Source organism: Hemibagrus wyckioides, linkage group LG29 (assembly GCF_019097595.1).
Source record: "Hemibagrus wyckioides isolate EC202008001 linkage group LG29, SWU_Hwy_1.0, whole genome shotgun sequence".
Classification (NCBI taxonomy): Eukaryota; Metazoa; Chordata; class Actinopteri; order Siluriformes; family Bagridae; genus Hemibagrus; species Hemibagrus wyckioides.
In genome coordinates, this window is record NC_080738.1 from 7,359,276 (window position 1) to 7,381,593 (window position 22,318).

Genomic DNA, 22,318 nt, shown 5'->3' on the forward strand with positions numbered 1-22,318 from the left:
TGAAATGGGGGATAACCCCCCCAACCTTCCAATTTCTGTAAAATTACTCCATCTTCCAGATAGATGGGCAAATGCAGAAAAGAAACAACATACTCTCTGTTTTGCAGCATTTTTACTTTGCAGTTAGTTCCTTTAATTGTCAGACCGTCCAGCAATCCTTCGCACGATTGCTCCTTCTTCAGCGTTATCTCGTATTCTTTTCCTTGTCTTGGTCTTACCACCAAAATCTGTCCTCCTCCAACTCTCTCTGATACTGCTTTGATAACATCCATTGCTTTAACTTCACTCAATTTATCCACCTCCACAATCACAGTTGCCTCTTTTAGATATGTCCTTTTCCCCAGACTTTTCCTCATTTCTCCATCTGTTCTGTTTCCAGCTCGTTGTCGGTAATCTAATCCATTGTCGTTGTTCATTTGTGTCTCTCCAGTCATTTCAAAGTCCGTAACTGCAGGTCCATCCATTTTGAAAATACACTCAGACAAAAGGCACAAAAAGCCTTAAAAATGACAAAAAAGACAAGTAAAACATTAAGCTGCTGTTAGGTGGTTTAAACACGTAAACAAAAAAAACCCAAAAAGAAAATATTCTAAGAATGAACATACAAAACTCTAAAACAAATTCAAGCAAACGAGTTGTGGGCGAGCCTTCCTCTCCCTACTGCAGCCAACACTTCCTGTGAAGACTAGAGGGCGTTCTCAGAGTGGTATGGCCGTAAGCAAGAGCTGTTTTGAAAAGAATTCTTTTTATTTATGAATGGATTTCTTTGTTTGTTGGTTTGTTTGTTTCTCTACATGTGATCGGCATCACACAATTGTCACCCAAATGAGGATGGGTTCCCTTTTGAGTCTGGTTCCTCTCAAAGTTTCTTCCTCTTACCATCTAAGGGAGCTTTTCCTTGCCACAGGCACCTCAGTCACCTCAGGCTGTCTAGGACTGCCTGTCTGTTTGTCTGTATATATGATTGCTGTTTTCTTATGTCATTTCTCATGTAAAGCTGCTTTGAGACAATGCTCTTTGTTAAAAGCACTATACAAAAATAAATTTAATTGAATTGAAGTGAAATGAAAAAGATACACCATCGCATACGCATGCATGCACACACACACGCACGACTCATTTCTTGCTGGCCGGTTAGCTCAGTTGGTTAGTGTGTGATGCTAATAACTCCAAGGTTGTGGGTTCAATCCCTGTACGGGCTGTCGAGGGGTTTCTCATCCTAACATGTTGTCCACCTCTGTAGTCTCGTACTAATAGCAAAAAAAAAGTGATTTCTGCATGGGGATAATAAGAAGTTAAAAAAAATAAAGTGGATAAGCTGGAATCCCATACAGGAATTAACCTTGCTGTTTCTCTCTCAATTTCGCTACCATCTGACACTTTCTTGTCAGTGCAATTACTATGCTGCATGCCAGTACAGACTGTGTAAAAGGAGCCAAATTCAAATTTTATTTGTCACATACAATATCATACACAGTACGGCATGTAGCGAAATGCTTTTAAAGAAACCGCGCTTAGCAGAGGATGGTTTCAATCCATCGACCTCTGGGTTATGGGCCCAGCACGCTTCTGCTGTGCCACTCTGCTCAAAGTGCACCCTACTTTTGGCTGGAAACCACAATCCCTAGCTTAGGAGTGCCTTATCCATTAGGCCACTGGGGCTCCATCAAGTGGCCGAAGGCCCATAAAAAGGTTTAGTCTCTCTAAAGCTCTTCATGAGCCCTGTCTTCTCTGTTCCACTATCTCTGTGCAATGATGACCCTGACCACAGGTAAGGAAACAACAGCAAAAACAACATTATACAATATATTCTTCTTAAATTTGCCCTCAAACCTGACCACCTTACCAGTCTCTGCTGATGAAAAGCATTCTCACAACATGATGCCCCTACCAACATGCTTCAATGTTTGGATGCTGTTCTCAAGATGGTGAGGATTCTAGACGATTTCCACCAAATGTAGTGCTGTGCACAAGGGAAAAAAAGTAGTTTTTTTCCACTCACCCTTAGAACTTAGGTCCACTTGTTTGCTGAGAGACTACTTTTGCATGTCTTCTTCCAAAATCCAATTTTCCAATCTTTTGCAGCATTTGGGCTATGGTTGTCATGTAGCATTGGTGGACTAATTACGTTAATTCTTTTGGCAACTATGCCAGAAATAATAAGCCTAAATTTACCAATTTGTTGATGGCATTACATACAAATGTTGTTTAAGATTATTTAGTAGTTGTTTATGGGATAGAAGTTCATGGAGAATAGGAACAATGTCTGATCATTTGTGGCAGGCAAGGGCATTCTATATCATAAAAAGATACATGATCGCATACGTATGTGTGCACACACACACGCACGACTCAATTCTCGCTGGCCGGTTAGTTCAGTTGGTTAGAGCGTGGTGCTAATAACGCCAAGGTCGCAGGTTCGATCCCCGTACGGGCCATCGAGGGGTTTTTCATCTTAACGTTGTCCACCTCTGTAGTCTCTAATAGCTAAAAGAAGAATCTCTGCACGGGATAATAAGAAGTAAAAAAAAAAAAAAAAGGTGCATATGTGCTGGAATCCCATACAGGTATTAACCTTGCTGTTTCTCTCTCAATTTTGCTACCATCTGACACTTTCTTGTCAGTACAATTATTATGCTGCATGCCAGTATAGACTGTGTAAAAGTAGTCAAATTCAAATTTTATTTGTCACATACAATATCATACACAGTACGGCATGTAGCGAAATGCTTTTAAAGAAACTGCGCTTAGCAGAGGATGGTTTCGATCCATTGACCTCTGGGTTATGCCCCTTGTTATAGTGAAACATACAATATGGAGAAGTAGAAATATTGGGAAAAGGAATGGTTGTATATTGAATTTCTGGAAATCATTTAAGTACATGGTGGGAGAATACATTTTAACATTGTGGAGGTATTTGAAAATGGAAAGAAAAGAGATGACTATTTACAAAATGTTTACAAAAGAAGTGGCAGAGATTTTAAAGGACAAGGGTATAGAAATAATTGAAGACTGTTAAATGTTTGAGTATATATGATGAAACTGTATGATGTTTGTAATGTTTGTATTTGTATATGCTGTATTTCAGTGAAGTATAAAATTAAAGAAAAAAAGAAAAAAGAATGCCCGATATCGTCTGATCTCGGAAGCTTAGCAGAGTCAGGCCTGGTTAGTACTTGGATGGGATTTCACCTGGGAATGCCAGGTGCTGTAAGCTTTTGATATTAGTCCTTCATTTACTGTTGTCTTTGAATTCTCTTAGGACAACATCCTATGATCGTGAAACTTTAGCTAAAGTTTTGAAAAACAAACTAACAAAGAAGAACATGCAAACAAATAAAAACAGAAATATATAGGATTCTTTAAATAAAAACTCTTGCTCATGGCCACCAAACAAACAAACAAACCAACCAACAAAGAAATACATTAATAAATAAAAATAATTCTTTTCTTTTAGTCCTTCATTTACTGTTGTCTTTGAATTCTCTTAGGAAAACATCTCATTATCGAAAAACTCTTTTTTGAAAAACAAGCTAACAAAAAAGAACATGCAAACAAATAAAAACATAAATAAATAGGATTCTTTAAATGAAAATTTTTGCTCATGGCCACCAAAGAAACCAACAAACACATTCATGAATAAAAATAATTATTTTTATATTTATTTTTTTTTTTAAGTTTTTTGGTAGTTTGTTGTAGGCAGTTGGTGAGAGAGGCTCACCAAAATCTTTTGCTTTTGTTTATTTTTCGAAAAAAGGAAAATTGTGTGTTTTGTATTAGCTTTATTTTGTTAGAGTTAAAATGCTTCCCAGCAGCAGTTTTTGCTGTTTGGGGAGGAATTTTTATTTATTTATTTATTTATTTATTTATTTATTTATTTATTTATTTATTTATTTATTTATTTATTTATTTATTTTTGTGTGTGTGTGTTTTTGAAAATGGATGGATTACAATGCAATGAAGTGGACATGGCGGGAGAAAGACGAGCGTTAATGGACAAAGAAAAGGGTAAAAGACAACAGAATGGACATGGATGAATGGATTACAACAAGCGGATTTATTCTAAAGAGGCTACAGTGATTATTGACAAAGCGGAACAGAGAAATGCAAGAGCGGAGGACATTATTAAAGTGGTGAACGACAGGATTGGAGGATGGAAGATTCTAGCAGTCAGGCCAAGGCAAGGAAAAGCATATGAAATTACATTTACAAATAGTTAGGCGTGTGATGGATTGGATGAGGGACTGATGATAAAAGGAAAACTGTGTGAGATTTAAAGGCTGAAAACAAGGGAGTATGTGGTCTCTTTTATACATTTGCCGGCCTACATTGAGGACTCTGAAATTTTGGACAAATTAGAAAACTGGGGCATAACACATCAGAAGGAGACTGTATCCGGGCACAAGGTATTTAATGGTAAAGTTCCCTAAAGAAGTGGTGTCACTGCCATATAGTACTAAATTTGACACAGAGGAGGGAACGCAGTACTAAAAGACAAGGAGGGAATGAAGAAAGAGACGACTGAAGAGGAGAAAGGAGTGAGGAGAATGAGCCATAGAAAGGACAGAAGGGAGATGCTTAGAAGAAGAACTATCAAGGTAACACCAAATTTGGATGCGCCTAGGAAAAAGAGACTTTTAAGAAAAGAACAGCGCATAGAGAAAAGTGGGTGGGAAAATAGATTTCAAGCGCTGATGGAAGAGGAGGTGGAGGAAGGAGATTAAGAGGACAACTTTTGGCTTTTAATTATTTTAACCACTTATTAATAATGCTATATTTGAATATAGGTATCATGGAATGCTAGAAGTTTACTGAAGACGGAGAAATTTGAAAAAAAAAAAAAATGGAGGTCCTATGTAAAGAAGCTGATGTGATAATAATGCAAGAAACAAACTGGAAAAATTCATCAACCTAATGTACATGTTTTTGGACTGTAGGAGGAAGTACCCAGAGTAAACCCACACAGGCATGAGGAGAACATGCAAACTCCACACAGAAAGACCCCAGCCTGTTCAACCCCAGGATTTGAATCCAGGACCTTCTTGCTGTGAGGCAACAGTGCTAACCACTATGCCACCATGGTGCCAACAAAATGGGATGGTAATATGTATGCGAATAATGGAGAATAGAAAATAGGGCGTGGGGTAGCAATTTTAATAAAGACAGGGGTATGTGAAAAAGAACAAGTTATATTTGATGATGGGGTAGGGAAAAGCATGGCTGTTAAAACAGAAAAAGATGAAGAGAATATTATAATTTATAATGTACATGCCCCAGATGAAGGAAAAGAGAAGGTTGAATTTTTTCAAAAGGTGAATACGAACATAAAAAGATGGCAGAATGTTATTTTAATAGGAGATTTTAATACTGTCTTTTCAGAGTTAGACTTGGAGAGTAAAATGGTTTTTAAAGCTGGGAAGGGTAGAGAAGAGCTGATGAAAGTATTTAAGGAAAGTAATTTGATAGATGGAAAGAAATAGGACAAGAAGAGAATTTTCAAGAAAACAAGTGGTAATGAATGAGGTAAAACAAAGTAGAATTGATTATGTTTTATGTGACAGGGAAATGGAGGGAAATATCAAAAGAGTATATTTTAAAGAAGTTGGTCTTAGTGGTCATTATTTCGTAAGTGTGGATTTAGATTTAACAGGAATAGAAAGGGGAGCAGGGGTTTGGGTTTTAAATGCAGTAATTTTGAAGGATGAATATTATAAGGGAAAAATTAGGCAGATAATAGAAGATAGTAAAATGAATGAGATGTATGAAAGAGAAGAAAGAATATGGTGGGATAATGTGAATTTTAAGAAAAGAGAAAAATGGTAAGGAAATGAAAATAAAAAAAGAGCTGGAAAAAGAAACAACCCCTAACCCGAGGGAAACGAGGAGAGAGGATTAGGGGAAATGTTAAAGTTAGAAGAACAATTAAGAGAAATTGAAGATGAAAAATTTAAGGGGGCTATAATTAGAAGTAAAGCAAAGTATGTTGTAGAAGGAGAAAGAAGCACAAAGTTCTTTTTTAATTTAGAAAATACAAGACAGAAAGCAGATTTAATAAAGGACGTGGTAGATGAGAATGGAGAGAAGAAACAAGGAATTGAAGCAATCTTATCTACTGTTAAAATTTTTTATGAAGATATGTTTAAGGGAAGGGGCATAGATAAGAAAGAAGAATTTTGTTTAGATCAAATAAAGGCAAAAGTTTTGGAGGAAGATAAAGTTTTATGTGATGCAGAGATATCGGAAGATTAAATTGATATAACAATAGGACAACTAATTACAGGGAAAAGCCCTGGTATAGATGGTTTAACCAATGAATATTATAAGAGTTTTAGGGAAATGATAGTACCAGTATTGAAAGAAGTATATGATGAGAATTTTGAAAGAGGAGAATTAAGTGAAAAAAAGATAGGAATGATTAAAATGATGTATAAAAAAAGAGGGAATACAAACGATTTAAAGAACTATAGGCCTTCAACCATGCTAAATACAGACTTTAAAATTTTAGCCAAGGTTTTAGCAAATAGACTGAAAAAGGTTTTACCTAAAATTATAATTTTATGTTTTCAACCAAGAAGATCGATTAGACAAGGATGCCCATTATCTACTTTACTATATTCACTAGTAGCAGAGCCACTGGGATTAGCAATAAAAGCATATAATGAGATAAAAGGCATAAGAATAGAAGGAACTACTAAAGAAGTAGATGATACGACATTGTTGGTTGAAGACGTTCAAAGTGTTATGAGGGCAATGAATATCTTGCAAATAGTGTAAAGGGTCAGGAGCAAAGGTGAATGTTGAAAAGAGTGTGTGTATGAGGATTGGGAAGCTGGAACCTCTACCTCAGCATGTACATTTTAAGAAAGAAGAAGAACACAAAAATATTGGGGATCTGCATAGGTGTAGATTCTAATAAAGCTGATGATTTTAATTGGGAGGGAGTGCTAGGAATTGAAAGAAGACTGAGATTTTGGAAATTGAGGAATTTAACATTAAAAGGGAAAGTATTGATGATGGAATGCTTTAATGCTTTCTAAAATTTGGTATGTGCTGAGTGCAATATAAGAATAAGTACTATCTCTGAGTACCTCTCAGAGAGTACCTGTGAGTACCTCTGAGTACTATAAAAGAATAAAAGAAAGTGTTCTAGATTTTTTGTGGGGCAGAGTAAGAGCGAAGATTGCTTATGATACACTTATTGGGGGGAGTGAAATAGGAGGACTGGGGCTTATAGATCCACTTCTGAGGATGAACTTTAAGGGTCAAAGTAGTGAAAAAGTTTGTTGATGTAAAGAAAAAGGCTATGTGGAAAAATGTAATGGATTTCTTTATAAAGAAATTTTAGCATGGGAAGTAATATATTGTGTATCTAAGAGCCAATTTGATATGTCAAAATTTGTACATTATAACCGTTTGCTTAAAGTGATTTGCAAGTAATGACTTTAAGTACAATATCTGTAACTTTCTTTGAGAGCCAATTTTGATAGTTCCTATGTATATATTTCAATATTTCTTATGTTTCTCACGTATAATTTGGGTTATGTTGCTTTAACGGCCGCACACACGCTGTGATGTGTTTTTGTATGTTGCGGGCAAGGATAGGAGAGAAACAGTTTTCTTACCGTTTATGTCCTAACGTTACTGTTTGTGGTCTTTATAGGTAAAACTTGTGCTTAAGTGTTTGAGGAAACACAAGTTACAGGGACTACAAGTGTAACAGCATAGGATAAGAACTAACCGGATTTATATGTTTTGTTTTAATTAAACTTTTATTTGTTACTAATTTCTTGACTGACTTTGTGACGCGTAAGAACCTCCTCCTTTTTTCCTTGCCCTTTAAGTTAATCCAGTCCGCTACATGTACATTAGTAAGAAAACTTCTCTTGTTTTTTCAAACGCACAATATTTGGTTGGATTACGAGTGGAGTACTGAGCAATATCAGTCACGCATCATCATTCATGATACTTGGATTATAATGGACTATCGCGGCTGATATCTTTCGATGGCGTTTGGATTATTCACATTCTGGATTATCTGTTCGGACTTTGGTGAACTTTCGCCGTTTTTGGGCGTTTCAGGGTTATTATTTTGCTTTGTGGACCTAGGTTCTTTTTGAAATATGCTGAGTCCCGCCATGTTTGTGCTTCCATACAACATCGCAAGAGGGCGATCTCTTGCTTTTTTGGTGAATGGAATGCGTGCTTTGAACATGAATACTAATTACTATGGAAATAGAGGAAGGGAACATGGCCTCAAAAAGAGTGCCGAAGATGACTGCTAAAGCACAAGAGGAACGGCTTAACCAGTTGATGGGGTCTAGGAAGGCCAAACTGGGGCATTTAACAAGGCAAATGAGACACATCGAAGCTTTGCTTGAGGACTCTGGTAATGTTGACACTGTGTATAAATGTATGCAGTGAGTTTAAAGGGTGAGTTTGCACAGTCCTTTCTTGCATTCCAAGACATTAACAATGCTACCAGAGAACTTATGTCAGATGATGAGGCGTATTTAGATCAGGTACACTGGTTTGAACCTAAGTCTCAAGATATTAAGCACTTTGTAGACAATGATTGAATGATTGGATTGAAAGAGTAAACCTCCAATCCAAAGAGGCAGAGAAATATGGGGTTGAGGTTGAATGTACTGACAGTCCCTCAATGGTTATTTCTTCTTCACAACTTCTCTTCCTTCCAAGAAAATCTGCTAGTCAAGTGGCCTTCAGCATGTCCTCTACAGCTTCTTCTAGGCTGAGAATTGAAGCTTAAAAAGCAGAGTGGTTGGAGCGAGCTAATGTTTTGAAACAGAGACAAGAGCTTGAGGCTGAGATCAAAGCAAAGAAGGAAAATTTAGAGCTCCAAACTGCTATTGCTGTGGCTGAAGCCAAACTTCAGGTTTTGTCCATGTATGAACCAGCTCGTAGTGTTTCTGTTGCATCTGGTGGTGCAGCAAGGGCTGCCACAACTACCGAAAATATTAAAGCTATGTCTGATAAAGTGGTACGTCCAAAACCATGTTTTTGCGAGTTAGCACCTGGTGTTGACACAGTTCCAACAGTCAGCGATGGGCAGCAGGATTTTGCTAGATCAGAGCAATCAAGGACAGGTATGACAATTCCTGCACACATTGATACAGGAAGTTTGCTTAACATCATGCACCGTCAAAATGACATTGCTGAGATTTTCATAAAACAGCAGTCTTTGTCTACTCTCCCGCCTATGGATATTCCAATCTTTAGTGGAGACCCGCTTGACTTCACATTCTTCATGCGAGCCTTTGAACATGGCGTGGAAAACAAGACAAATAATAAAAATAGACTGTACTTCTTAGAGTAGTTTACCATGGGGCAACCAAAGGTACTGGTACGCAGTTGTCAACACATGCCTTCTGAAAGGGGCTACAAAGAGTCTAAGAGACTACTTTACCAACATTTTGGTAATGAGTTCACAATCGCCACCGCCTTTACAGAAGAGGCACTGAACTGGCCAACTTTAAAGCCTGGGGATAATAATGCCTTAACAGATTTTGCTCTTTTCCTTACAGGTTGTCTCAACACCGTTGATAGTGTGGAATATATTGAAGAGATGGACAGTCCAAGCAACGTGCGTGCAATTGTGTCAAAGCTTCCTTTCAAACTGAGGGAAAGGTGGCGTGTAGTGGCCTGCGAGCATCAAGAAAGAACTGGCTCGAGAGTGAAATTCGCTGACTTGGTCAGTTATGTAGACAAACAGGCAAGGATCGCTTCTCATCCATTGTTTGGTAATATTCTGGATAACAAAATGGAAAAAGACAATCTCAAACTCGAACCAAATAAATCAAGTAACATACAAACGAAAGCAAAGAAAGACACATTTGTATCAAGTGTGACACCTGTTTTGGAACACAAAAACCCAAGAGCAAAGGAAAAGGGGGGAGCAAACCCAAGCCAGGGTACCCTTTGCTTGTGCTGTAATAGGGACCATGGATTGGATGTTTGCAATGTTCTGAAGTATAAGCCACACAAAGAAAACTTGCCTTTTTGAAATCTAAGGGCTTGTGCTATGGTTGCTTGTTACCAGGTCATATGAGTAAAGATTGTATGCAAAGAATTACTTGTCAGAAATGCTCACTGAAGCATCCAACCATCCTTCATCTTCCAGACAGGAAGTCAGCACTTTCAGGATTTCAGGATGGGGAAAGCTCCACAACTGTCACCGAGTCATGAACCATAACCAGTGAAACTTGTGGCTGTACTGGGGCTGGTAATGTAGTGTGCTCATTGGTCATTGTACCAGTCAGAGTTAAGTCTAAAAGAGGAAATCATGAGGTTATGACCTATGCCTTCTTGGACCTGGGAAGTTCTGCAACATTCTGCACAGAGCATCTAACAAAGGAACTAAGGCTAACTGGTAGGAAAGCAAACATCCTGCTGCATACTATGGGTCAGGGAAGGTCTGTTGGTATGCGTTTTCACTGAACTGGAAATAAGCGGACTGAATGAGAACAATTTTGTGGATTTCCCTCAGGTGTTCGCACAAAGGGAGATTCCAGTTAAAAGAGAAAACATTCTGCAACAGAAGGATGTTAAGAAGTGGAAGTACCTTGAAGAGGTGCATCTTCCTCAGATTGACACAGGTATTGGCTTACTAATAGGAACAAATGTACCCAAGGTTCTTGAGCCTTGGAGGGTCATCAACAGCAGAGGAGATGGACCTTTTGCTGTCAAGACCATCCTGGGCTGGATTATAAATGGACCTTTGGAGAGAGAGAATACCCAGACTAGCAGGGACACAGGATGGCCACAGGTGACGGCAAATAGGATTTCAGTGGTAAGCCTAGAGAACCTGATTCAACAGCAAATGAGTTATGATTTTCCTGAGAGTAGGCAAGCTGAAAAATTGGAAATGTCCATAGAGAATAGGCAGTTTATGGAGTCAGTATCACAATCCATTGAGCTTGCTGATGGACATTACTGCATTGACCTTCCATTGAGAAAAAAGGATGTAGTGTTTCCTAAGAACTATGTTGTTGCTTCTCTGCATGCTCAATTTTTGAAAAGGAAGTTCATAAGAAATTTGGATTTCCATAAAGACTACTGTAGTTTCATGGAGGACATGTTATGGAAAGGTTATGCCGAAAAGGTCCCTGCAAGTGAAATCAAAGGAAACCTTGGCAGAATTTGGTACATCCCGCATCATGGGGTGTATCACCCACAAAAACACAAACTTAGAGTGGTGTTCGACTGCGCAGCTGCTTACCAAGGTAAATCACTCAACTCTCAGCTGCTACAAGGACCCAACCTAAATAATTCTCTCATTGGTGTGCTAATGAGATTCAGACTTAAGCCAATAGCCCTTGTGGTGGATATAAAGGCGATGTTTCATCAGGTCAGAGTTCCTACTAAAGACAAGGACCTGTTGAGATTCCTTTGGTGGCCAAAAGGGGACACTGCTCAGGAAATGGAGGAGTACAGAATAACTGTTCACTTATTTGGTGCCACATCCTCCCCAAGTTGTGCGATCTATGCTCTATAGAGTTGCACAAAGGACAACAGTGCACAGCACAGACCAGAGGTAATTCAGACAGTCCTTAGGAATTTCTATGTGGACGACTGTTTGACGTCTGTGGCTACTGAACAGCAGGCTATTGCTCTAATACATGAATTAAGGGAGGTGTGTGCAGCAGGAGGTTTTACTTTGACCAAGTGGATGTCCAGTAGTCGTATCGTACTTGCATCCATAAGTGAGGAGAGCAAAGCAAAGATTGTGAAGGACTTAGATCTGGAGAAGGACAAACAGCCATTGGAAAGGGCACTGGGGGTTCAGTGGTGTGTAGATACGGATACTCTGCAATACTCTGACAGATACTCTAACCCTGAGGGAACAACCTCTAACAAGGAGAGGTATCTTGTCCATGGTCAGCTCCATTTATGATCCCCTGGGTATACTTTCTCCAGTCATTCTTCCTGCAAAACAAATACTGCAAGAGCTTTGTAGGACAAAACATGAATGGGATGATGGTATTTCAAATGTTCTCAGACATCAATGGAACCTGTGGTTGGCTAGTCTTCAGAACTTAAATGACTTTCAAATTGAGAGTTGCATACAGCCACTTAACTTTAATGAAGTCACTTCAGCACAGCTGCATCATTTTGCAGATTCCAGTGAGCTGGGTTAGGGCATGGTTTCGTAATTGCTCATGGAGAATCATAGAGGTACCCAACATTGTGCCTTTGTTATGGGTAAAGCAAGGGTTGCTCCACTAAGGCCTGTTACCGTGCCATGCCTTGAGCTCACAGCAGCTACAATGGCTGCTAGAATGGACAATATGCTGAAATCTGAATTGGACTTGATTCTTTGGGAGTCTGTATTTTGGACAGACAGTACTTCAGTTCTGAAATATCTCAACAATGAAAGCACACGGTTCTGTACATATGTGGCCAACAGGGTAACAGCAATTAGGGAGCTTTCAAAGGTGTCACAATGGAGGTATGTGAATTCTGCTGTCAACCCGGCTGACATTGCCTCAAGAGGACTTACCATAGATGCTTTCCTTGAAGCAAATACATGGCTTACAGGTCCACCCTTTCTGACAAAGCCCGAATCAGAATGGCCAAAAATTCCAAGTCACAGTCTTAGGATATCTGACAATGATCTTGAAGAGGTGCATCTTCCTCAGATTGACACAGGTATTGGCTTACTAATAGGAACAAATGTACCCAAGGTTCTTGAGCCTTGGAGGGTCATCAACAGCAGAGGAGATGGACCTTTTGCTGTCAAGACCATCCTGGGCTGGATTATAAATGGACCTTTGGAGAGAGAGAATACCCAGACTAGCAGGGACACAGGATGGCCACAGGTGACGGCAAATAGGATTTCAGTGGTAAGCCTAGAGAACCTGATTCAACAGCAAATGAGTTATGATTTTCCTGAGAGTAGGCAAGCTGAAAAATTGGAAATGTCCATAGAGAATAGGCAGTTTATGGAGTCAGTATCACAATCCATTGAGCTTGCTGATGGACATTACTGCATTGACCTTCCATTGAGAAAAAAGGATGTAGTGTTTCCTAAGAACTATGTTGTTGCTTCTCTGCATGCTCAATTTTTGAAAAGGAAGTTCATAAGAAATTTGGATTTCCATAAAGACTACTGTAGTTTCATGGAGGACATGTTATGGAAAGGTTATGCCGAAAAGGTCCCTGCAAGTGAAATCAAAGGAAACCTTGGCAGAATTTGGTACATCCCGCATCATGGGGTGTATCACCCACAAAAACACAAACTTAGAGTGGTGTTCGACTGCGCAGCTGCTTACCAAGGTAAATCACTCAACTCTCAGCTGCTACAAGGACCCAACCTAAATAATTCTCTCATTGGTGTGCTAATGAGATTCAGACTTAAGCCAATAGCCCTTGTGGTGGATATAAAGGCGATGTTTCATCAGGTCAGAGTTCCTACTAAAGACAAGGACCTGTTGAGATTCCTTTGGTGGCCAAAAGGGGACACTGCTCAGGAAATGGAGGAGTACAGAATAACTGTTCACTTATTTGGTGCCACATCCTCCCCAAGTTGTGCGATCTATGCTCTATAGAGTTGCACAAAGGACAACAGTGCACAGCACAGACCAGAGGTAATTCAGACAGTCCTTAGGAATTTCTATGTGGACGACTGTTTGACGTCTGTGGCTACTGAACAGCAGGCTATTGCTCTAATACATGAATTAAGGGAGGTGTGTGCAGCAGGAGGTTTTACTTTGACCAAGTGGATGTCCAGTAGTCGTATCGTACTTGCATCCATAAGTGAGGAGAGCAAAGCAAAGATTGTGAAGGACTTAGATCTGGAGAAGGACAAACAGCCATTGGAAAGGGCACTGGGGGTTCAGTGGTGTGTAGATACGGATACTCTGCAATACTCTGACAGATACTCTAACCCTGAGGGAACAACCTCTAACAAGGAGAGGTATCTTGTCCATGGTCAGCTCCATTTATGATCCCCTGGGTATACTTTCTCCAGTCATTCTTCCTGCAAAACAAATACTGCAAGAGCTTTGTAGGACAAAACATGAATGGGATGATGGTATTTCAAATGTTCTCAGACATCAATGGAACCTGTGGTTGGCTAGTCTTCAGAACTTAAATGACTTTCAAATTGAGAGTTGCATACAGCCACTTAACTTTAATGAAGTCACTTCAGCACAGCTGCATCATTTTGCAGATTCCAGTGAGCTGGGTTAGGGCATGGTTTCGTAATTGCTCATGGAGAATCATAGAGGTACCCAACATTGTGCCTTTGTTATGGGTAAAGCAAGGGTTGCTCCACTAAGGCCTGTTACCGTGCCATGCCTTGAGCTCACAGCAGCTACAATGGCTGCTAGAATGGACAATATGCTGAAATCTGAATTGGACTTGATTCTTTGGGAGTCTGTATTTTGGACAGACAGTACTTCAGTTCTGAAATATCTCAACAATGAAAGCACACGGTTCTGTACATATGTGGCCAACAGGGTAACAGCAATTAGGGAGCTTTCAAAGGTGTCACAATGGAGGTATGTGAATTCTGCTGTCAACCCGGCTGACATTGCCTCAAGAGGACTTACCATAGATGCTTTCCTTGAAGCAAATACATGGCTTACAGGTCCACCCTTTCTGACAAAGCCCGAATCAGAATGGCCAAAAATTCCAAGTCACAGTCTTAGGATATCTGACAATGATCTTGAAGTTAGGGAAGTCTCAGTCAATACAGTATGTGCAGACAGTTATGACTATATTTCTCAGTACTTTTCACACTACTCAGATTGGTATCGTTTGAAAAGAGCCCTTGCATGGTTCCTCAAATTTAAAGGAATTCTGAAGACACTGATGGAAAAGAGGAAAGAGCTGTACTCTAAGATGCAATACATCAGTGGATTCTGAACTTGAAAGGGAAATGGAAAACTTCAAAACTTCACCATCAGGTGGTACATTGACTGTAACTGACATTAAAAATTCTGAGAAAGAGATAATTTGCTACAGCCAAACAACCATGTTTCCTGAAGAAATCAAAGCCCTCCAGCAAGGTAAAACTGTTATACGCAGGAGCATTCTCTACAAGTTGTCACCAGTTTTGCAAGATAAAATCCTAAGAGTAGGTGGCAGACTAAGCAGATCAGCTATGCCCGAGGAATCCAAGCATCCTGCAATTTTGACAAGGGATCACCATGTTTCACATCTGATTTTACGATCAATACATGTAAATATTGGTCATGGTGGCCGCAATCATATGTTAAAGTTGCGAGAGAAATACTGGATTCCAAAAGTGCATATGGGCATTAGAAAAATTATGTCTCAATGCACCATGTGTAAACGTCAGCGCAGCATTACAGGCAAACAACTCATGGCTGACCTTCCCCATGACAGACTTTTGCTAGATGAACCCCCATTCACAAATGTAGGTGTTGATTATTTTGGCCCATTTGAAATAAAAAGAGAGAGGACATTGATTAAAAGATATGGGGTAATCTTTACTTGCCTGACGTTAAGAGCTGTTCACATTGAGATTGCTAGCTCTTTGGATACTGACTCATGCATTCATGCACTGAGGAGATTTATTGCTAGAAGGGGTCAGGTACAAACAATCAGGTCTGACAATAAAACAAAATTCATTGGGGCAGAAAGGGAGGTGTGACAGGCCATATAAGGTTTGAAGAATGACAGGATTCAAGCCACATTGCTTGCAAATGGTGTACACTGGATTTTCAACCCCCCAGCTGCATCCCACCATGGAGGAGTCTGAGAACGGCGAATACGGACTGTCTGAAAAATTCTCAACTCCACTGTAAAATAGCAGCCTCTTGATGAAGAAAGTCTTCAAACACTCCTATATGAGGTGGAGGCAATAGTCAATACTCAACCCATCACTAAGGTGTCCAATGACCCAAATGACTTGGAGGCCCTCACTCCAAATCATTTGCTGCTGCTGAAAGTGATGTCCCTTGGGGTTTTTGATCAAGCAGACCTATATTCCAGATGTAGGTGGTGCCAAGTTCAATATATGGCTAACCTATTTTGGAAGCGCTGGGTCAAAGAGTACCTACCAGACTTACAAGAATGACAAAAATGGCAAGGCCTAATGAAAAATTTAAAGCCTTGGGACATTGTGTTGATTGTTGATGATTCCGCACCTCGGAACTCTTGGGTACTGGGACGTGTGTTACAACTTTCACAGACAACAAGGGTCTTATACGGCAAGCCCAAGTAAAAATCAACACGAACACTCTTTTACGGCCTGTTACTAAGCTTTGTTTGCTTTTGAAGGCAGACTTGTAGTCTCTTATGCACATTACGCATAATTGAAGGATCTTTTTTGTTTGTAGCCAAATTTCAAGGTATTATCACATTTAAGGGTTTTCAGTCAAGACTAAATGTTGTCTTTAAATTTTATTTGGCTCTTAGGTGTAAATAAGTTGGTGATTGTTTTGTTGAAAGACAATTAGGGGCTGATATGTAAGAGCCAATTTGATATTTCAAAAATTTGTACATTATAAATGTTTGCTTAAAGTGTTGATTTGCAAGTAATGACTAAGTAAAATGTCTGTAACTTTCTTTGAGAGCCTATTTTGATAGTTCCTATGTATATGTTTCAATATTTCTTATGTTTCTCACATATAATTTGGGTTCTGTTGCTTTAACGGCCGTGCACGCACTGTGATGTGTTTTTTATGGTGCGGGCAAGGATAGGAGAGTTGAAACAGTTTGAAACAGCTTGGGGGAATTTTTTAGATAATATATTGATTGTACCAAAAGGGAGAACACAATTGCTGGAACAACCTTTATTTTTAAATCAGAATATCACAAAGGAGGGAAATAGGTTTTATTATAAGGAATGGTGGGATGCAGATATAAGGCAAATAAAAGATCTGTTGTATGAAGTAATAGAAGGATATCTTCCGTTGCAAGCAATAGTTGATGCAATATTTGAGTAAAGTGGAAAAGTTGGAAAAGGAATGCTGATTAAACAATATGAAAATGTGAAGAAAGCTATACCTAATGAATGGGTGGGAAGGATTGAAAGAAATGAAGGAGAGGAGGGGGGTATGCCTGAATTGCTTTTTAAAAAGAAAAAGGGGGAAAACAATTTATTTATTGAATGTAAAGTGAAAGACCTTCATCTGGTGTTAGAGAAATGGCTGTTGTCAAACCTGTGGCAAATAATTATTGGAGAGAAAGATATGATGATTTAAACGAAGGTGAGATATGGAGGAATGTGGGAATGAAATATATGGATCAAATGCTAGAGAATTTTAACCTTTTATTGAAGCACAATTGTATTTTGATGGAAATGAGATGCATATTGTAGGGTATGTATGGAGTGTGAAGAAGGCCTATTGCATTTGTTTTTATATTGTGGGAAACAGTTTTGATTGGAAAAATAAAAAAATATAGTGAAGTCAATGTTGGAAGACAATGATTGCTATTGGTATTTGAAAAGTGTATAATTTATAATATATTTTAGTGTAATTTTTTAAATTTGTCTCGTCTGATCTCGGAAGCTTAGCATAGTCGGGCCTGGTTAGTACTTGGGTGGGAGACTGCCTGGGAATAGCAGGTGCTGTAAGCTTTTGATATTAGTCCTTCATTTACTTTTGTCTTTGATTTTTTAAATAAAAACTCTTTGTTATGGCCACCAAACAAAGAAACCAATGGAAGAAAGAAACAAATAAAGCAATATAGAAATACATTCAGAAATAAATAGAATTCTTTTGAAAGCAGCTCTTGCTTATGGCTATACCACTCTGAGAACGCCTGATCTCCTCTGATCTCGGAAGCTTAGAAGAGTTGGGCCTGGTTAGTACTTGGATGGGAGACCGCCTGGGAATAGCAGGTGCTGTAAGCTTTTGATATTAGTCCTTCATTTACTTTTGTCTTTGAATTCTCGTAGAACAACATCCTGTGATGGCAAAACTCTAGCTAAAGTTTTGAAAAACAAACTAACAAAGAAGAACATGCAAATAAATGAAAACAGAAATAAATAGGATTCTTTAAATAAAAACTCTTGCTTATAGCCACCAAACAAACAAACCAATAAAGAAATACATTCAGAAATAAATAGAATTCTTTTCAAAGCAGCTCTTGCTTACGGCCATACTACTCTGAGAATGCCCTCTAGTGTTCAGAGGAAGTGAGTTGGCTGCAGTAGGGAGAGGAAGGCTCTCCCACAACTAATTTTTTTGTTTTTGTTGGAGTGGTGTATATTTGTTATTTCTGTGTATTTTCTTTGTTTTTCGTTTGACTTTGTGTACAAACCACCTAACAGCAGCATAACGCTGTCTGGAAGGTGGTTTTACCTGTCTTTTTTCGTTCTTGTGCCTTTCGTTTGAAGATTCCTCAAAATGGATGTACCTGCGGTTACGGACCTGGAAATGGCTGGGGAGACGCCAACTAATAACGACAACAGACTTGTTTATCAGCACCGAGTTGGAAACAAGATGGATGGAGGACTGAGGAAAAGTTTGAGGGACAGAAAATATCTGAAGGAGGCAACCGTGATTGTGGAGGTGGATACATTAAGTGAAGTGAAAGCGGTGGATATTATCAAGGCAATATCAGAGAAGATTGGAGGAGGAGAGATTTTGGTGGTAAGGCCAAGACAAGGACATGCCTATGAGGTGACACTGGAGAAGGGCCAATTGTGCGACGGATTGATGGATGGACTGACGACAAATGGGATTAACTGCAGGGTAAAGATGCTGCAGAACAGAGAGTATGTTGGCTCTTTTATGCATTTGCCCGTCTATCTGGATGATGTGGTAATTCTGAAGAAGTTGGAAGGATGGGGAGTTTCTCCCGTTTTGGGAATGAGAAGGAAGTGCTACACGGGCACAGACATTGAAGACAGCACAAGGTACATCAAAGTGAGATTACCCAGAGAGGTGATGTCACTCCCATACAGCACAAAGTTTGAGACAGCGGAGGGGCAGCAATTCTGTAGGGTGGTGCACAGCAGCCAGGTGAAGACGTGTCGGCTGTGCATGAGCCCTGAACATCTGTTGAAGGACTGCCCGGACTTTAAGTGCTTTAAGTGTGGGGAGAGGGGACACTTTGCACGAGATTGCAATGCAGTCAAGTGCCCGGAGTGCCATGAGTTCCCAAATGGATGTGAATGCTGGATGGAAGAAGAAGAAGGAGTCGTTGATAGATGGGCAAGTGCTTGAGGGACACAAGGTGGACGATGGAAACATCGTAGTAGAGCAGGACATAAGGAGTTCGCAGCAAAGAGAAACTGACGAGAGAGAGGAGCACGGCACGGAGGGAGAGAGCGGAGGGGAAAAAGGACGAGACAATGTGTCGACGGAAGTAGTGGAGCGAGCGATTATACCGATGGACATATCGGGCAGTTTGAATCAGCAGTTGGAAGAGACGAAAAAACCACGAGGAATGGAACAAGAGGCAACAAATACCGGAGGTAGAAAGAGGGATGGAGACACGGGGAACGACAGGGCAGGAAAAGGCCAGACAAGAAGGAGACTGCTAAAGGTAATGCCGAATGTGGGAATGGCAAAGAAAACGGTGATGAAGCATGGACTGGTGAAATGTTTAAATAGGTATGAAGTGTTAAGAGGGTTGGAGGAGAGAGACGGAGATGATGAGTTATAATTGCTTATTTTCTATTTTTTTGATGGCTCTGTGGTGTGGGACTTTCAATGCGAGAGGCTTGATGGAGTTGAAAAAATTTGAAAGAGTGACAGAAAAGTGTAAAAGAGCGGACGTCATCGTGTTACAGGAAACGAATTGGAAAGACAATGTGATGGATGTTTATAAAAAGAGTTGGGAGGGTGGGATTTTTTACAATAATGGAGATGGAAGATTGGGGAGAGGGGTGGCTTTCTTGATGAAAGACGATATTTTTGGGGTTAGCCGTGTCATCTATAAGGACAATCTGGGGAAATGTATGGCGGTTGAGGTCAATGTTGATGGAAAGGAACTGCTTTTGATTAATGTTCACGTGCTGATGGTGGAAAAAGACAAAAAAGAGTTTTTCAATATATTGAGAAGTGTATTGGGGACGTATAAGGAAATAATAATGATGGGGGACTTTAACACTGTCTTTAGTAAACGTGATATGGCAGAGGGAATGGTTTTTAAATCTGATATAGGGAGAAAGGAGTTAATGGAAGAGTACAACATGCTGGATGTGTGGACAGAGAGAAATGAAAGAAAGACAGAATTTTCGAGGAGGCAAATAGTGGGACAATTTGTGTGCAGAACGAGAATAGATTGTGTTTTATGTACTAGAAATGTGGCAAATTTCATTGACGACATGAAGTACGAGGAAACTGCTTTAAGTGACCATAAGCTATTGTACTTTAAAATAGATTGGAGCGATGTGCAGAGGGGGCCGGGAATTTGGATTTTGAATACAGAGATTTTGAAAAATGAAGACTATATGGCGAAGGTTAATGAATTTATAGAAATAGAGGAGGAAAATGAGATGTATAAAGAGGACAAGAGAATATGGTGGGAAAATGTCAAGTATGCAATTAAGAGGTTCTCGATAAAATATTGCAGTAGAATAAAGAAATGTAAAATAGATAAGGAAAGGGATATAAAAGAAAGTATAGTAAGGGAATTGGGAATGGAAAATCAAGATATACAAAAAATAAGCGAAATGGAGGGTAAACTGAAAGAATTGGAGGAAAAAGAATATGAAGGGGCACAACTAAGAAGTAAGGCAAAATATATGGTGGAAGGAGAAAAATGCACTAAATTTTTCTTCAATTTAGAAAAAAGGAGAGGCAGGGACAATCTGATCAAGGAGATAGGAGGGAGGGATAGTGGACTTGTGGGAGGGAATGAGAAAGTATTAGTGGAAATAAAGAATTTTTATGAAGATTTGTTTAGGACAGAAGGGGTGGATCGGGATGAAAAAAAGAAATTGCAAGACTGCATAAAATTGAGGGTAAGTGAGGAAGATAAAAATCAATGTGATCAGGAAATAAGTGAAGAGGAAATAGAACCAGCAATTGAGCAACTGAATAAAAAGAAATCCCCTAGAGTAGATGGTTTGGGGAGTGAGTTTTATGCATGTTTTAAAGGGATTTTAAATATGGTAAATATTCTAAAATAATTATTTGCTGAGGTCTTTGAAAAAGAGGAATTAAATGAAAGAATGAGAATGGGGTTAATGAAAATAATATATAAAAAGAAAGGGGAGAAGACGGATCTGAAAAACTACAGGCCCATAACGATGCTGAATACGGATCTTAAAATCTTGGCAAAAGTCTTGGCAAATAGATTGCGGGAGGATATACCAAGTATAATAAAGACCAATCAGGCATATGAAGTGAAGGGGAGGGACATAGCAGATATCACAATGTGCATAAGATTTGGTATATGCAGAACGGAATAAGGATGGTTATGTGATATGTCTAGATTTTGAGAAAGCATTCAATAGAGTGGAACATGAATATTTATTTGACGTTTTAAGGGCATTTGGGTTTGGAGGGAATTTTATCAAATGGATCAGAATTCTATATAAGGGGGCTTTGACGAAGGTTAAATGTAATGGGTTTTTAACAGATAGCTTTCCTATTTCAAGGTCTAACAGGCAGGGTTGTCCGCTATCGGCTACCTGCTACCCTTGGGATTGGCGGTGAGGAAGATAAAGGAAGTGAAGGGAATAAGAATAGAAGATCGGAAGGTGGAAAACAAAATGTTTTAGTATGCGGACAACACTACAGTGATTGTAGAGGGGATAGAAAGCGTCAAAAGGGTTATGGAGGTCATAAAGAAGTATTGCAAGGGGTCGGGGAGTAAACTGAACAAGGAAAAAACAGTATACATGAGGCTTGGGAATGCATTAGTTTTAAGGGACTATTTTACCTTTAAAGAAGTTGATGAACTAAAAATCCTAGGGATCTTGGTTGGGAAAAACAAGAGGGAAGTAAGAGATAAGATGTGGGAGGAGTTAGTATCAGGAATAGAGAGGAGGCTGAACTTTTGGAAACTGAGAACACTCAACCTGAAGGGGAAGGTTTTAATTTTGAATGTTTTAATGGCGTCAAAACTCTGGTATGTTTTATATGTATATGATATGCCTGTCTGGACAGTACAGAGGTTGGAGAGATGAAGGGAGGTAGGGAAGGGAGGTTTAGGTTTCATGGATATAGAATAGAGAAAAAAGAGTTTGAGAGTGAAAGTAGTTCAAAAATATCTACATGAAGGGAACACTACGGAGTGGAAAAAAATGATGGGATATTTCATGAACAAATGTGGCGACTTTAACTTGGGGGACAGGATTTTATGGATGAGGACAAAAAACTGGATGACAGAAGGCCTAACAGGGTTTTACAGGGAAATCGTAAGTGCT

At 39.3% G+C, this 22,318-nt stretch overlaps 1 non-coding gene and 1 pseudogene across 1 annotated transcript; both read left to right on the forward strand.

Moving 5' to 3' along the window:
- The first annotated feature begins 2,364 nt into the window (after nucleotides 1–2,364).
- trnai-aau (transfer RNA isoleucine (anticodon AAU)) lies at nucleotides 2,365–2,438 on the forward strand. Its single transcript has one exon. It is a non-coding gene; the product is annotated as a tRNA-Ile (tRNA).
- A 15,288-nt stretch (nucleotides 2,439–17,726) lies between these two features.
- Nucleotides 17,727–17,845, forward strand: LOC131349520 (5S ribosomal RNA; annotated as a pseudogene).
- Nucleotides 17,846–22,318: the final 4,473 nt, after the last annotated feature.